We start from the raw sequence: 18,243 nt of genomic DNA on the forward strand, positions 1-18,243 counted from the left end.
GAAGTCACCCAATATAACTATTGTTCCTTTATTGCGCGCATTTCTAATTTCCTGTTTAATGCCATCCCCAACCTCACTACTATTGATAGGTGGCCTGTACACAATTCCCATCAGCGTTTTCTGCCCCTTAGTGTTATGCAGCTCTACCCATATCGATTCCACATCCTCCAGACTAATGTCCTTCCTTTCTATTGCGTTAATCTCCTCTCTAACCAGCAATGCTACCCCACCTCCTTTTCTTTCCTGTCTATCCATCCTGAATATTGAATATCTCTGGATGTTGAGCTCCCATCCTTGGTCACCCTGGAGCCATGTCTCTGTGATCCCAACTATATCATATTCATTAATAACTATCTGCACATTCAATTCATCCACCTTGTTATGAATGCTCCTCGCATTGACACACAAAGCCTTCAGGCTTGTTTTTACAACACTCTTAGCCCTTATACAATTATGTTGAAAAGTGGCTCTTTTTGCTTTTTGCCCTGGATTTGCCTGTCTGCCACTTTTACTTTTCACCTTACTACTTTTTGCTTCTACCCTCATTTTACGCCCCTCTGTCTCTCTGCACTTGTTCCCATCCCCCTGCCACATTAGTTTAAATCCTCCTGAACAGCAGTAGCAAACGCTCCCCCTAGGACATTGGTTCCAGTCCAGCCCAGGTGCAGACCGTCCTGTTTATACCAGTCCCACCTCCCCCAGAACTGGTTCCAATGCCCCAGAAATTTGAATCCCTCCCCCTTGCACCATTTTTCAAGCCACGTATTCATCTGAAATATCCTCCTATTTCTACTCTGACTAGCACGTGGCACTGGTAGTAATCCAGAGATTATTACCTTTGTGGTCCTACTTTTTAGTTTATCTCCTAACTCCCTAAATTCACCTTGTAGGACCTCATCCCATTTTTTTACCTATATCGTTGGTACCTATGTGCACCACGACCTCTGGCTGTTCACCCTCCCATTCCAGAATGTCCTGCAGCCGCTCAGAGACATCCTTGACCCTTGCACCAGGGAGGCAACATACCATCCTGGAGTCTCATTTGCGGCCGCAGAAACGCCTATTTATTCCCTTTACAATCGAATCCCCTATCACTATAGCTCTTCCACTCCTTTCCCTTCCCTCCTGTGCCACAGAGCCACCCATGGTGCAATGAACTCGGCTGCTGCTGCCTTCCCCTAATGAGACATCTCCCCCAACAGTATGATGTGTTTCTGATCTCTGGCTCTTATTTAAAAATTGCTATTTTGTGCAATTTTGATCGGAAGAGACTGCCTCTGTGAGATTGAATGACAGAGCACTAAATTGAACTGAACTGAATTGAACTAAGCTGAACGTTTAGTTTAGAAAGCAGATGGGTGGCCATCAACTGCAGACCAGCACCCAAATTCAACTGGCAAACACCTGAAGAACAGCCCCTAGTCTGAGGAACTACAGGACATCCTTGGTTCACATTTCTGAGTGTAGGCAAGAGTTAGCACTACAGCCAGAAACGAAAAGAAAATAATTTCTACATAGTTTAGGACAGACACTGTAAGCAAGATTCTCTCTAGTCAATTGTTACTGTGATATTAGTACTTACGTTAGGGTGTATGGGATGTTCAGGGAGGGGTAGGGTCTCGGGTGAGGGGTTTTCTTCAGCCATGGTGATAAAGTTGGGAATGTAATAGTCAAGTCAAGCTGCTTCCAAAGACGTACAGGTTAGTGTTAGTGAGTTGTGTGAATGCTATGTTGGTGTTGAAAGCACAGTGACACTTACGGGCTGTCCCAAGCACATCCTGGAACCATGTTGGTCATTGATGCAAATGATGCATTTCACTATATGTTTTGATGTAGACCATAAGACAAAGGAGCAGAATTAGGCCAGTCAGCCCATCAAGTCTGCTCTGCCATTTTATCGTGACTGCTTCATTTTCCATCTCAGCTCCAATATCTTGTCTTCTCCCTGTAACACTTTATTCCCTGACTAATGAAGAGTCTATCAGCCTGTGCCTTAAATACACCCAATGACTTGGCCACCTCAGCCACCTGTGACAATGAATTCCAGATTCACCACAATCTGGCTAAAGAAATTCCTCACCTCCACTCTAAATTATGTCCCTCTATCCTGAGGCTGTGTCCTTTGGTCCTAGACACCCCCACCATAGAAAACATCCTCTCCACATCCACTCCCTCTAGGCCTTTCAACATTCCATGGGCTTAAATGCGATTCACCTCCTCATTCTTCTAAATTGAAGAAAGTATAGGCCTAGAGCCACCAAACGCTCCTCATGTGATAAGCCTTTCAATCCCAGAATCATTTTCATGAATCTCCTCCAAGTGAACTCTCTAATGTCAGCAGATCATTTCTTAGATAAGGGGCCAAAACTAGTCACGATATTCGAACTGTCTCGAGTGTCTTATAAAATCTCAACATCATACCTTTGCTTTTAAATCCTCTCACAATGAATGCTAACATGGCATTCGCCTTCCTCACCACCAACTCAGCCTGTAAGTTAACCTTAGAGAATCCTGCATAAGCCTCCCAAGATTCCTTGCACCTCAGATTTCTGAATTTTCTCCCCGTTTAGAAAATAGTCTGTGCTTTTATTTCTTCCACCAAGGTGCAAGACCACACAATTCCAGATACAGTACTCCATCTGCTTATCTTTATCTTTTACATTTATCTTTATATTCTGAAAAAAATTATTTTTATTTGTCACATGTACATAAAGCACATAGATGTAGCTAAGGTGTCTAAAACTTGGCACAATTTTGTAGTAATTTTATGTATTGCACTACTGCTGCTACAAAAAAAAACTTCAAAAGTGAGGACACTGAAAAATGGGATTAATACTGGATTAACGTAAATCAGTTATTAATAATTGGTGCAGACTTCGGAATGAAGGGCCTATCCACTATGCTGTTCGTTCGTTATATGCCGTGTTGTATGACGTGGATGATCTGGTCTTTCCATGACAGTGATTGGTCTTGGCAAATTTACTACATAAGTGGTTTGCCATTGTCTTCTTCTCGGCAGTATCTTTACAAGACAGTAACCATCCCTCCCCCACCCCAGTCATAATCAATACTCTTCAGAGTTTGTCTGCCTACCATCAATGGTCGCAATGCCAGGACTTGTGATATGCACCTGCTGCCATGGCTTCACATGACCCTGATACCCAGTGGGGGGGGGGGGGGGGGGATGGGGAGGGTTAAGTAGGTGCAGCACCTGCTCAAGGGTGACCTGCTGAATAGCGGAGGAATGAAATGCTTTACACCTCCTTTGGTAGATACGTATCTGCACCCTGCCACCCATGCTGTAACCCTCAACAACTCAAAGCATGAAGCCGTGACTCAATTCCCACAGGATTCACTCAATCAGAAGATGGAGAGGGAATGAGTTTACGCATCCTGCAGTGCTCTAGTATGTAAGAAACAACAAAGGAACAATAGTGAACCCAAGTGCAGTCATTTCACCAGCAAACAATGTGAGTGACACCAAATACAAGCTAAACCACAAGAACATAAGACACAGGGGCAGAATTAGCCCATTGAATCTGTTCTGTCACTTCATCGTGGCTGATCAATTCCCCTCTCAGCTCCCATCTCCCATCTTCTGCCTTCTCCCTGTATCCCTTCATGCCCTGACCAACCAAGAATCTATCTGCCTTAAATATATCCAATGACTTGGTCTCCACAGCCACCTGTGGTAATGACTTCCACAGTTTCACCACCCTCTGGCTAAAGAAATTCCTCTTTTAGAATTTAACATATCTACTTAGACCAGCAGGAGAGTAACTCCCGTATTCTTCATCGAATATGAGGTACAGACGAACCTGAACCACACGGAAGGGCTCCAGATCACAAGGACCATCATTCGGAGCAGCCATAGCAAACTCAAACTGAAGAATGTAACATATGCCTTTCAAAATAGGTAGGGCCGTTCATCAGTCACTGAAGTGAACCTATAAATTCATAAGAAACAATTAAATCTATTTGCAATATTGCTTCTTGACTTTATGAAGCATGGTACAGCACAGTACAGGTCCTTCAGCTCATGTTGTTGTGCCAACCTTTTAGCCTACTCCAAGATCAATCTAACCCTTCCCTCCCACATAGGCACAGGAATGAAAGAAAAATGGAGGGCCATCTAAAAGTCTCATAAATCTCCCAAATGTACCTCCCTCTACCACCACGCCGGCAGAGCATTCCACACCCACCATTCTCTGTGTAAAAAGCCTGTCTCTGATGTTTGCCTACCCCCCCATACTTTAGTCCAATCACTTCAAAATTATACCCTCCCGTAATATCTATTTCCGCCTGAAGAAAGTGATGCCAGCTGTACACACTATTGATGCCTCTTATAATGTAATTCACATCTATCAAGTCACCTCCTATCACCCTTCACTCAGGGGTTCCCAACCTGGAGTCCATGGACCCCTCAATTAATCGTAGGGGTTCATGGCATAAAAGAGGTTGGGAAAGGGAACCCCTGCTCCAAAGAAAAAGACACTAGCTTGCTCATAAATGACGCTCTCTAATCTGGACAGCACCCTGGTAAATCTCCTCTGCACCCTCTCTAAAGCATCCACATCCTTCCTGTAATGAGGTGACCAGAACTGAACACAATACTCCAAAGGTGGTCAAACAAGAGCTTCATAGAGCTGCAACATTACCTCATGACTTTAGAATGGAGATGAGGAGGAATTTCTTCAGCCAGAGAGTGGTAAATCTGTGGAATTCATTGCCAGAAGCGGCTGTGGAGATCAAGTCATTATGTATATTTAAGACAGAGATTGATAGATTCTTGATTAGTCAGGACATGAAGGGAAACGGGAAGAAGGCAGAAGATTGGGGCAGCGAGGGAAATGGATCAGCCATGATGAAATGGAGGAGCAAACTCGATGGACCAAATGGACTAATTCCGCTCCTATGGACTCTTCAACTCAGTCCCTTGACTAATAAAGGCTAACACGCCATCTGCCTTCTTAACCACTCTCTCAAATTGTGTGACAACTCTGAGGGATCCAGGGATGAGGACCTCTAATGGCAACCTGATTTAAACATTTAACTTCAATTCTAATGTTTGATTAATTCACCAAAATATCTCTAATAAAAGGCTTGTCATGTACCCCGTGACCGGGTTACCAAACCAGCAGAAATGGAATGATATGTTGGAGTCCAGTGATACTGTAACTAAAGGTGTTTATTAGTAAACTAAGTGATACAGTATCAAAAATGCAAATATAGATATAAAACAGGTTAGCAATGATAAATACAGAAGTGTAGGAATAAGAATCAAAACCAAGCTGTATCATAGTCTAGGGGTTAATGAATAGTCTTAAGATAATGCAGAGTTCAGTTCAGTGTAAGTCAAGGTAGTTGCTGTTGTGAAGAGAGGGAGAGGGAGAGGGAGGAGGAGAGAGAGAGAGAGAGAGAGAGAGACCGACCTTGTCTCTCTCTCTCTCTCCCATCTGCAACAGGATGCCTCCACCCCCTCTTCATCTCTCTCGTTAGCAGCATAGTTCACAAGGGGGTCAACTCTGGACCCCATCTCCATCTGGTTTTCTCATCACACATAACAGGTTAAAGATCCTTGGTCAACAAGCAGGACTACTCTTGATAATGCGTTTGCATACAGGTCCTTTACAGGTTAATGTTAGGGCTCCATTCCTGAGAACTGTTTGTAACTGGAAGTTAACCGACTGCAAGTTGCTAACGTGGCCACAGACCAAGCTCCCACCCAGCAGAAGATGCCTGCTGCCCTGCATGTCCATCCCGCTGGTCTCCTAAACATTGGTTTGTGCACAATTTGGGTGTTTACAAGCCAAAGAGGAGATATCTAGGGCACTCCGCTCAGGGAAAGGAAGTTCAGAGATTTGTGACTGGAAGTTTCCCATTCAGGGTGAAGAGACCAGCCCTGCATCTTGGCCCAACATCCCGTCAGTGGGGCCCTCCAGTGTTTGATCTGTGGAATGACAGGCTGGATTGCCGGGAACTATACCATCAATTGGCAGGACATGTCACTCAATGTCTTGGACAACATTTTTGCGTGACTGTTTTTTTTTCTCGCTGTTTTGAATGTGCTGTGTATGTTTTGCACCTTGGCCCAGAGGAACACTGTTACATTTGGTTGTATCCACGTATGGGTGAATGATAATTAAACTTGATTTGATTTCAGGAGGTGTAGTAGCCATCTAATACAAGGAGGGCCTGTACAAGATTAGGGGCAGTATTACGAAACTGACGGGGCAATGCATTTGGGTTGGTGCCGATTGAAGGCACTCCTGAAAATGCCATTGTCACGAGATGTTTATATTTCATCATGATTTTAGATTTCAGATAGCAATTGCTCAAGAACTCCTTATTCAGTTAATGTTCCTACTGGACCTTCTTCTATTCCCTCTCTTGTCCAGTTCAAATTCAAGTTCATTGTCATACAATTGTACACATACTTACAGCTAAACAACATTCATCAGGAAAAAGGTGCAAAAACAGAGAACATATATCGCATACTAAATATAATAATATTAACGATAAATCAAACTGTCATAGGAAAGCAATGTCCATCATCAAGGACCCCACCACCCAGGCCATGATCTCTTCTCACTGCTGCCATCAAGTAGAAGGTACAAGAGCCTCAGGACTCACACCACCAGGTTCAAGAACAGTTAATCATCAGGCTCTTGAATAAAAGGGGATAACTTCACACACTTGCCCCATCACTGAAATGTTCCCACAACCAATGATCTCATTTTAAGGACTCTTTATCTCATTACCTCATGATCTCGATATTTATTGCTATTTATTTATAGTTGCATATGCAGTCTGGTTGATCTTTCATTGATCCTGTTAGAGTTACTATTCTAGAGATTTATTGATTATGCCCACAATTAAATGAAACTTAGGCTGTCTGTGGTGATATCTATGTACTTTGATAATCCCATTTACTCTGAACTTTCAACTGACAAAAAAGTATTCTGTAGATTTACAAGTGGCCATAAAGTACAAATACAACATGCAGTAAAATGCACAACAGTATGACTGCTGCTGGCACTGTCATAAGTAATGTGTACTGGGAGGTAGCAGGGGGTTCAGAGGTCTCACAGCCTGGGGGGGAGAGGCTGTTATCCAGCTGGGTTGCTGGGTAGCATGGCACCTTGTGTTGGAAGGGACTGTTCCGTGCTCTATATCTAAACAAGATCACAAGGGGCAAAGTTATGATGGATGCACCCAGTTTTATTTGGTAGGGTGGAGAATCCAGTGGCAGAAGTTGCTGGAACCTGGAGCAACACTCATAGTACTGAGGAACTCTACACACTAGGCATCAAATATGGAGAGAAATGGACTCACAATGCTTCAGGTTGAGACCTTTCATCTGAGAACTAGAGGGTATAGGTTTAAGGTGCGAAGGAGAGATTTAGTATGAACCTGGGGGAGGGGGGCAATTCCTCAGCCAGAGAGTGGTCTGTATACTGTATACAATAAGCTGCCAGGAGAGATGGTTGAGGCAGGTTTAGTAATACTATTTAAAAACTATTGGGACAGATATATGGATAGGAAAGGTTTAAATGGATTTCTTGGTATTTCTTGCAAATTTCTTGGTGTTCACCTGACGGAGAATCTCACCTGGTCCCTCAACACCAGCTCCATAGCAAAGAAAGCCCAGCAGCGTCTCTATTTTCTGCGAAGGCTCAGGAAAGTCCATCTCCCACCCCCCATCTTCATCACATTCTACAGGGGTTGTATTGAGAGCATCCTGAGCAGATGCATCACTGCCTGGTTCGGAAATTGCACCATCTCGGATCGCAAGACCCTTCAGTGGACAGTGAGGTCAGCTGAGAAGATCATCGGGGTCTCTCTTCCCGCCATCACGGACATTTACACTGCACTCTGCATCCACAAAGGAAACAGCATTATGAAGGACTCCACGCACCCCTCATACAATCTCTTCTCCCTCTGCTGTCTGGGGAAAGGCTTCGAAGCATCCGGGCTCTCACGACCAGACTATGTAACAGTTTCTTCCCCCAAGCTAGCAGACTCCTCAATACCCAGAGCCTGGACTTACACCTTACTGCCCCATTGTCCTGTTTATTATTTATTGTAATGCCTGCACTGTTTTTGTGCACTTTATGCAGTCCTGTGTAGGTCTGTAGTCTAGTGTAGCTTTCTCTGTGGTTTATTTTTACATAGTTCAGTCTAGTTTTTGTACTGTGTCATGTAACACCATGGTCCTGATAAACATTGTCTCATTTTTACTATGTATTGTACCAGTAGTTATGGTCAAAATGACAATAAAAGTGACTTGAAAAGTGAAGATGTATTGGTCAAAAGAGGTCAGATGGAAATGGTTTCAGTGGGAATCTTGATTGGAATGGACTGGTTGGCCAAATATCCAGTTTCTTTGCTGAATGATTCGCAATTTTCTACAGATATTCCAAGTGGCTGCATCACTGTCTGGTATGCGGGTGTGGGGGTAACTGCTGCAAAGGATTGAAATAAGCTGCAGAAAGTTGTGAACTCAGTCAGCACACACACACTGAAAACTGTAAATTAGGTTAAGGTATTATGTATGGTGTTGTATTATTGCTGCATAACAACAAATTTCTGAACACATGCCGGTGATATTAAATCTGATTTTGATTCTATGGACAGAAAATTCTGCAGATGTAGTAAAGCCGTTGCTACACACAAAATGCTGGAAGAACTCAGCAGGTTAGGGAACATCTATGGAGGTAGATGAACTGTCCTGCTGAAACGTCTACTGTTCACAGATGCTGCCCGACCCCGAGGTCCTGCAGCTTTTTCTGTGTGAAGTTGCGTGACTCGGCGGCCCGCCATTATCACGATGCGGACCGTATTGGAAGAACAAAAGCTGTCAACTTGAAGCCCAAGGAGCAAGAGCACGAGCCGACGCGCGCGGGATCAAGCGTACTCTGATTGGAGCACATTGCGGAGCGGCGACCTCTGATTGGTGGAACAAGACCGCGAAGCTTTGATTAGTGGATCAAGAGCGCGATGCGAAGAGGCGAGCTCCGATCGGAGAAATCAAGAGCGCAATGTGGAATGGCGAGCTTTGATTGGAGGAACTGCGAGCACGAGGCGGAGCTGCGTGTTCTGATTGGAGGCTATACTGAGAGTGCAAGTCACGTTGAATGCTGCTGAAGGAACGAGCGACCGGTGAGTCGGCAGCAACGGGTGTTATGGAGCCAAACCCAAACAAAGGGGAAGCTGCGACGACAGAATGGTTGGGCAAGGTTGAATGGAAATCAGTCAAATAAAGCAGCGAGCAGTGTGATTGTAGGATTGAGGCGGGGGGAGAGAGGCTCTGGTTGTAGGATTGAGGCGTGAAGGAGAAGCTCTGGTTGATACCGAGCACGAGCCGAACCCCAGCTATTAAGGACTAAATTGCCGAGCTTTCGGTAATAGGTTAGGTGAAACCGTAATTGCCACCAACCTTATAGTCACAGAGCGAACATGAGTTTTCAAATTTGTAACCAAAAGTTATCCATTTACAAACCACAAGACATTAAAACCAAGAGGCCGTACTCAACTGAAAGTGACTCCGTCCGATGGAGATTGATTGTCAATTGCTCTGTCCAATCAACTTCGTGATTGCGACCCGCTATATCCAATCGAGTGACGAACGGTAGGCGGGATTTGGGTCCCAATGACTAACAAGTAGACGGTGCAAGCGATAACAAGGGTGTAATTTCAGGAGCTGTGGCGCCCCCTATCCCGTATGACGAGCAAGCTGCAATTACACCTGAATGTGCCAAATGGCCGAAATTAATTCATTTATACACCATAACATCAGAGTTTGGTAAAAAAAAACGAATGAATGTACTGTAGAGTCTCTGGGTAAACAATTGTTATATTTATTTAATGAAATACAATGCAGAATAGACCCTTTGAGCTCCACCCCCCACCCCTAATTGAATCCTAACCTAATCATGGGACAATTTACAAAGGCCAATTAACCTCCATCCTTGGACTGTGGGAGGAAACTGGAGCACATGGAGGAAACTCTTGCAGTCAAAGGGAGGATATACAAATATAATCCAGGCAGTGATGGGACTTGAAACCCGGATGGCTGGTACTGGAAAGATTTGAGCTAACCACTATGCTACTGGGCTGTCTATACAGCCGATACCAAATCCAACAAAGTATTAGAGAAAACTGAAAGGCTGGGGCTTTATTCCCCAACTTAAAAAAATACGTGGAGGAAGTCTTTTCAAGTCAAATTTATGGGCATTTAACTACCCTATATACATGTATACAGTCTGTCACGTACCCCGTGACGGGTAAAAGAACCAGCAGAAATGGAAAACACATTGGTATTGCTAATAACTAAGTGTTTATTAGTAACTATGCAATACAGTACTATAAATAGGTTAGTATAAATATATATATATGTAGGACCCAGGGGTGGATGGATATAGTCTTACGATGATGAAGAGAGTTCAGTTCGGTTTGAGGTAGAGAGGGGGAGAGAGAGATTTGTAATCCAAGGGTGTATGTTGTGAGAAGGCAATTATGTCCATATTCCAAAATAATAACAGTAGGTTTTATCTTCCGAAGTTGTTCCACTCCACACACTGACATCACTGACAGTTATCTTCAACAAATATCTTTTCAATGCAAGTGGTACCACACCCAAATTCAGCTACGGATCATTCCAAAGTGGTGGCCACAGGAAACTCAAACAGCATCCACCTATGGATTATCACCAACAGTAGCCATCACTGAGGTACCATCTTCAAATGGTAGAAACTACCAACCCAGTCCAGGATTATCACACAGGTAGTTTCTACACAAGGTTACCCCAAACACACAACTGTGATAGCCACTTATCCAGTTTCACAACATATGAAATAACTCCTACAGTGATTTGCCACAGGGTTGCCTTTCTTCAGTGAACTACCACACCCAAACAAGGGTAACACACAAGGTAATCACAAAGGTTTCCCCCTCACCAGAGAACCGACTCCTGTGGATTAACTACGTGACAGTCACACCTTCGTATTCAAATGGAACTCAAACTCACCCTTATGGGCTACAGAGGAGAAGAGTCCAAACAGTGACCTTTTTGTCACTAGGTTTCTTCTGTTTCAAACCTTCCTCTCCCCTCTTCTCTTCCGTTAAAGTCACCAAATGTGACCACAAAACAAAGGCGACCATTCTTCCATGGTGGAATTATCAACCCAGGCCAGGGTTGGACACACAAATAACTCCCCACTGGTCACACCTTTTCTGCACTGCGAGAGCCACTGATCGATTTCCCCCGAATCGATCCTCCAAAACTCCACCTTTCTGTGGGCACAACAAGCTCATCCAGTGTCCGAAACTGTGTGTCTTTCTGTGTCCAGCAGCTGACGTGGTATTTATCTCCACATGTTGGACACCAGCTGTCCATCAACCTGCTCCACCCTCCTCTCTCTGCAAGAGTTTTACAAGCAGGCAAGTGTCCTTGTAGAAAGGTAAACAAGCTTGTAGAGAAACCATAACATCAATCTTTCGAGCATTCTTTGCCTCTCTCAATAACAGCTCATACAGTGTCCAAAAGCCAGTCTCATTCTCCCGACATTTTAAAGCAGAAGTCCACAGAAAACATGAACCCTAGGGGTACATAACAAGTCAAACAAAGCAATGTTTCTCCAAACCAGGGTATAAACCACAGTACACATAACACACAGAATCAAAGTAAATGGCATAAATTAAATACTGTAGAATATAGTACAAATAATCCAGTGACATTTTGAACGTGATGTGGCAGGGGAAAGCTGTTTTCCCATCCTGATCGTTTTTCAACATAGAAACATAGAAAACCAACAACACAATACAGGCCCTTCGGTCCACAAAGTTGTGCCGATCATATCCCTACCTTAGTAATTAATAGGCTTACCCATAGCCCTATATTTTTCTAAGCTCCATGTACCTATCCAAAAGTCTCTTAAAAGATCCCATCGTGTCCGCCTCCACCACCATTGCTGGCAGCCCATTCCATACACTCACCAATCTGCGTAAAAAAACTTAACGTGACATCTCCTCTGTACCTACTCCCCAGCACCTTAAACCTGTGTCCTCTTGCAGCAACCATTTCAGCCCTGGGCAAAAGCCTCTGACTATCCACACGATCAATGCCCCTCATCTTCTTATACACCTCTATCAGGTCACCTCTCATCCTCCATCGCTCCAAGGAGAAAAGGCCGAGTTCACTCAAACTGTTTTCTTAAGACATGCTCTTTAATCCAGGCAACATCCTTGTAAATCTCCTCTGCACCCTTTCTATGGCTTCCAGATCCTTCCTGTAGTGAGGCGACCAGAACTGAGCACAGTACTCCAAGTGGGGTCTGACCAGGGTCCTATATAGCTGCAACATTACCTCTGGGCTCCTAAAGTCAATTCCACGATTAATGAAGGCCAATACACCGTATGCCTTCTTAACCACAGAGTCAGCCTGTGCAGCTGTTTTGAGCATCCTATGGACTCGGAGCCCAAGATCCCTCTGATCCCCCACACTGCCAAGAGTCTTAACATTAATACTATATTCTGCCATCATATTTGACCTACCAAAATGAACCACTTCACACTTATCTGGGTTTAACTCCATCTGCCACTTCTCAGCCCAGTTTTGCATCCTATCAATGTCCTGCTGTAACCTCTGACAGTCCTCCACACTGTCCACAACACCTCCAACCTTTGTGGTGTCATCAGCAAACTTACTAACCCATCCCTTCACTTCCTCATCCAGGTCATTTATAAAAATCACGAAGAATTAAGTTCCCAGATCAGAACCCTGAGGCAAGCCACTGGTCACTGGCCTCCATGCATAATATGACCTGTCTACAACCACTCTTTGCCTTCTGTGGGCAAGACAGTTCTGGATCCACAAAGCAATGTCCCCTTGGATCCCGCGCCGCCTTACTTTCTCAATAAGCCTTGCATGGGGTACCTTGTCAAATGCCTTGCTGAAACCCATATACACTACATCTACTGCCCTTCCTTCATCAATTTGTTTAGTCACATCGTCAAAAAATTCAATCGGGCTCATAAAGCACGACCTGCCCTTGACAAAGCCATGCTGACTATTCCTAATCATATTATACCTCTCCAAATGTTCATAAATCCTGCCTCTCAGGATCTTCTCCATCAACTTACCAACTACTGAAGTAACACTCACTGGTCTATAATTTCCTGGGCTATCTCTACTCCCTTTACTGAATAAAGGAACGACATCCGCAACCCTCCAATCCTCTGGAACCTCTTCTGTCCTCATTGATGATGCCAAGATCATTGCCAGAGCCTCAACAATCTGCTCCCTCGCCTCCCACAGTAGGCTAGGGTACATCTCATCCTGCCCTGGCAACTTATCCAACTTGATGCTATCCAAAAAGCTCCAACACATCCTCTTTCTTAATATTTAGGTGCTCCAGCTTTTCAATCCGCTGGAATCATCACTACAATCACCAAGATCAGTTTCCGTAGTGAATACTGAAGTAAAGTATTCATTAAGTACCTCTGCTATTTCCTTCAGTTCACTTTCCCACTGTCACACTTGATAGGTCCAATTCTTTTACGTCTTATCCTCTTGCTCTTCACATACTTATAGAATGCCTTGGGATTTTCTTTAATCCTGCCCGCCAAGGCCTTCTCATGACCCCCTCTGGCTCTACTAATTTCCTTTTTAAACTCCTTCCTGTTAGCCTTATAATCTTCTAGATCTCTAATGTTACCTAGCTGTCTGAACCTTGTAAAGGAGATAGCGTTATGAACATTATCTCCAAAATGCTCTCCCACTGAAAGATCCAACACCTGACCAGGTTCATTTCCCAATACCAAATCAAGTACAGTCTCTCCTCTAGTAGGCTTATCTATATATTGTGTCAAGAAACCTTCCTGAACACACCTAACAAACTCTACCCCATTTAAACCCCTTGCTCTAGGGAGATGCCAATCAATATTTGGGAAATTAAAATTTTCCATCACGACAACTTATTATTACACCTTTCCAGGATCAGTTTCCGTATCTGCTCCTTGATATCCCTGTTACTATTGGGCGGCTTATAAGAAATGCCCAGTAAAATTATTGACCCCTTGCTGTTCCTAACCTCCACCCACAGAGACTCTATAGACAATCTCTCCATGATGTCCACCTTTTCTGCAGCTGTGACACTATCTCTGATCAACAGTGCCACGCCCCCACCTCTTTTGCCTCCTCCCTGTCCTTTCTGAAACATCTAAAACCTGGCATTTGAAGTAACCATTCCTGTCCCTGAGCCAACCAAGTCTCTGTAATGGTCACCACATCATTGCTCCAAGTACTGATCCACGCTCTAAGCTCATTCGATTTGTTCACAGTACTCCTTGCGTTAAAGTAGACACTTCTCAAGCCTTCAGTCTGAGCATGACCCTTCTCTGTCACCTACCTATCCTCCCTCTCACACTGTCTAGAGGCTTTCTCTATTTGTGAGCCAACTGCTTCTTCTCCAGTCTCTCCAGTTCGGTTCCCACCCCACAACAATTCTAGTTTAAACTCTCCCCAGCAGCCTTAGCAAACCTCTCTGCCAGGATATTGGTCCCCCTTGGGATTCAAGTGCAATCCGCCCTTTTTGTACAGGTCACACCTGCCCAAAAGAGGTCCCAATGATCCAGAAATCTGAATCCCTGCCCCTTGCTCCAATCCCTGATCCACGCATTTATCCACCACCTCATTCAATTCGTATTCTCACTGTCACGTGGCACAGGCCTGAGATTACTTCTCAACTTCCTTCCTAACTCCTGTCGTCTGTTTTCAGGACCTCTTCCCTTTTCCTGCCTATGTCATTGGTACCAATATGTACCACGACCTCTGGCTGTTCCCCTTCCCATGTCAGGATATCGTGAATGCAACCTGAAACATCTTGGACCCTGGCACCTGGGAGGCAAACTACCATCTGAGTTTCTTTCCTGCATCCACAGAATTGCCTGTCTGACCCCCTAACTATGGAGTTCCCTATTACTACTGCCTTCCTCTTCCTTTCCCTACCCTTCTGAGCCACGGGGCCGGACTCTGTGTCAGAAGCACGACCACTGTTGCTTCTCCCAGGTAGGCTGTCCCCCTCAACAGTACTCAAACAGGCGTACTTATTGTCAAGGGGTACAGCCACAGGGGTACTCTCTAGTACCTGACTTCCCCTTCCCTCTCCTGACTGTTACCCACTTGGCTGTCTCCCGATGCCATGGTGTGACCAACTGCCTATAACTCCTTTCTATCACCTCCTCGCTTTCCCTGACCAGGCAAAGGTCAATGAGCTGCATCTCCAGTTCCCTAACGTGGTCCCTTAGGAGCTGCAGCTCGACACACCGGGTGCAGATATGGCTGTCCAGGAAGCTGGGAGACACCAGGACCTCCCACATCTGACACCGAGCACAGAAAACCAGCCTCACACAGATACTTCCTGTCTGCAATTAACACAGACTCTCCTTGTTACCGCCAAAGCCCATTGAGCCAAAGCCCCATCACTCTGCTGCCTGCTGGATATGGCAGTCTTTTTAAACTTTTCCCACTCCACTGGCTGACGTCACCCGCCTGCACAGTCTTGCCTCTCTTTTACCCCGAATAGTAAAATGCCTTCGCTCTGGAAATCCTTAGCTGTTCCACTCGCAGCCTTCTTGCTCCGAATCTTGTCTTTATGCATCAGAGCCTCCTGCCTGATGGTAGAGAATCGAGGACGATACTGGATGGATGGGCGAGATCCTTAATAATACTAAGTGTCCTGTTTCCGGTCTAACGCTCTGCTGCTCCCATACCAGATGGAAATGCAACTTGTCAGGATGCTCTCAATGGTGCTCCTGTAAAATTCAGTTGGAGATAGTGGGGGAGCCTCAGTCTCCTCAGGAAGTGGAGGTGCTGCTGATTAATACATCAAATGTACTTCAAAACAAACACTAAAATGTGCCATTTGCAAAACAACCAACATGCCCAAGGACGTGCTGGGGGCAGCCCGCACGTGTTGTCACACATTCCAGTGCCAACATAGCATATCCAGAATGCTGGGCAGTACAACACAGAACACAACAAAGATTCAAAGTACATTTCTTATCAAAGTATGTATGTAGTATACAACCCTGAGATTCATCTTCTCACAGCAGCCACGAAACAAAGAAAGAAAAACCATGGAGCCCATTCAAAGGAAACATGAAACATCCAAAGCACAAAAGAACAAATTGCACAAATGGCAAAAAGAAAAACAAATGAAGAGCACAGAATGTAAATCACCAAAGCATAAATCATCCAACTAGTCCAGGCATACTTGGTTCAGCTCAGTCTAGTTCCATCTAGCACTGTGTTGTTCATTAGCTGAGTCTGCTTCCATCAAAATCACACACAACAGATACAAAAAAAAAGCAGCGACCAAAATCAGAAACACATCATACAGAGTCCAATCCACAAACCTCATCAGTTAAACCTTGCCCAAGTCCCCGAAACTCCGACACATTGAGCAAGAGGGAGAGAGAGACCATCACACGCAGACCTTCCATTGGTGGTAGACAATGCTGAACACCCGCTTGGCTGCCACTCTCACCTTAGAACACAACCAGCAACAAAGCAAGCTTAGGGGAGGTTATTGCACAGGATTGAAGTAAGCTGCAGAGAGTTGTAAACACAATCAAATCTATCTTGGACACTGCCCTTGATGGTATCCAGGACATCTTCAGGGAGTGATGTCTCAAAAGATGACGTCCATTATTAAGGACACCCATCACCCAGGACATGAGCTTTTCTCATTGCTGCCATAGAAATGGAAGTACAGAAGCTGAAGGTGCGCACTCAACGATTCAGTAACAGCCTTTTCCCCTCTGCTGTCAGATTTCTGAATGGACATTGAGAACACTACCTCACTACTTATTTAATTTTTATTTTTGCCGTACATTTAACTATTTACTTATTATATATAGAGATATATACACATACAAACACTCACAGTAATTCAGTTTTTTCTGTATTATTTTGTATTGCATTGTACTGCTGCAGCAAAAATCATCACATTTCATGCCATATACTGGTGATATTAAACCTGACTCTGAATCAAAAACCTTAAATGTCACAACCATGGATTCGGCAGCGCAGCAGATTCAGCAATTGCGCTCGTGAATATGCACGTGTCAGCTAATTATTATTTCATTGTGATAGTATTTAACTCCATTCATTCCGTTGTAGTATTGGTTGAGACTTTGACACAGCTAACTGCTTGCATTCCGCCCTGCCTGTGAAATTGGACTGTCGAGTCAACTGACTGAAGACTAGTGGTATTTGTTTTATGGGTCCCAGCTATGCCTGCCTTTTTGTTGGCTTTGTGGAACAGTCCGTGATCCAAGCCCAGACAGGTATCCATCCCCCTCTTTTCCTTCGCTACATCGACGACTGCATTGGCGCTGCCTCCTGCACGCATGCTGAGCTCGTTGACTTCATTAACTTTGCCTTCAATTTTCACCCTGCCCTTAAATTTACCTGGTCCATTTCTGACACCTCCCTCCCCTTTCCTGATCTTTCTGGTCTCCATCTCTGGAGACGGCTTATCTACTGATATCTACTGTAAGCCTACTGACTCTACCTGCTGACAGCCTACTGACAGCTACCTGGACTATTCCTCTTCCCACCCTGTCTTTTGCAAAAATGCCATCCCATTTTTGCAATTCCTCTGTCTCCGCCGCATCTGTTCTCAGGATCAGGCGTTTCATTCCAAGATGAAGAAGATGTCTTCCTATTTTAAACAAAGGGGCTTCCCTTCCTCTACCATCAGTTCTGCTCTCAAACGCATCCCTCCCATTTCCCACACATCTGCCCTCACCCCATCTGCCCGCCACCCCACTCGGGATAGGGTTCCCCTTGTCCTCACCTACCACCCAACGTATAATTCTCCGCAGCTTCTGCCACCTCCGATGGGATCCCACTACCAAGCACATCTTTCCCTCCCCCCCCTTTCTGCTTTCTGCAGGGATCACTCCCTACATGACTCACTTGTCCATTCAACCCCCCCATCCCTTCCCACCGATCTTCCTCCTGGCACTTATCCTTGTAAGCAGAACAAGTGCTACACCTGCCCTTACATTTCCTCCCTCACCACCATTCAGGGCCCCAGACAGTCCTTCCAGGTGAGGCGACACTTTACCTGTGAGTCGTCTGGTGTGGTATACTGTGTCCGGTGCTCCCGGTGTGGCCTTTTATACATTGGTGAGACCCGACGCAGACTGGGAGACCGTTTCGCTGAACATCTA

The 18,243-nt window shown here is 44.8% G+C and overlaps 1 long non-coding RNA gene across 2 annotated transcripts in view; it reads right to left on the minus strand.

The window, feature by feature from the left end:
• The window catches only part of LOC140737368 (uncharacterized), a 46,183-nt gene extending 36,541 nt beyond the window's left edge, over window positions 1–9,642 (minus strand). Inside the window, exon 1 of one of the 2 annotated variants that reach the window (XR_012101120.1) lies at window positions 9,537–9,642. This is a non-coding gene — a long non-coding RNA (uncharacterized lncRNA). Of the gene's footprint in view, window positions 1–9,531 lie in introns of both variants that reach the window. The other variant, XR_012101121.1, reaches the window with a different exon arrangement.
• Window positions 9,643–18,243: the final 8,601 nt, after the last annotated feature.

The sequence above is a fragment of the Hemitrygon akajei genome, chromosome 12 (genome assembly GCF_048418815.1).
Source record: "Hemitrygon akajei chromosome 12, sHemAka1.3, whole genome shotgun sequence".
Classification (NCBI taxonomy): Eukaryota; Metazoa; Chordata; class Chondrichthyes; order Myliobatiformes; family Dasyatidae; genus Hemitrygon; species Hemitrygon akajei.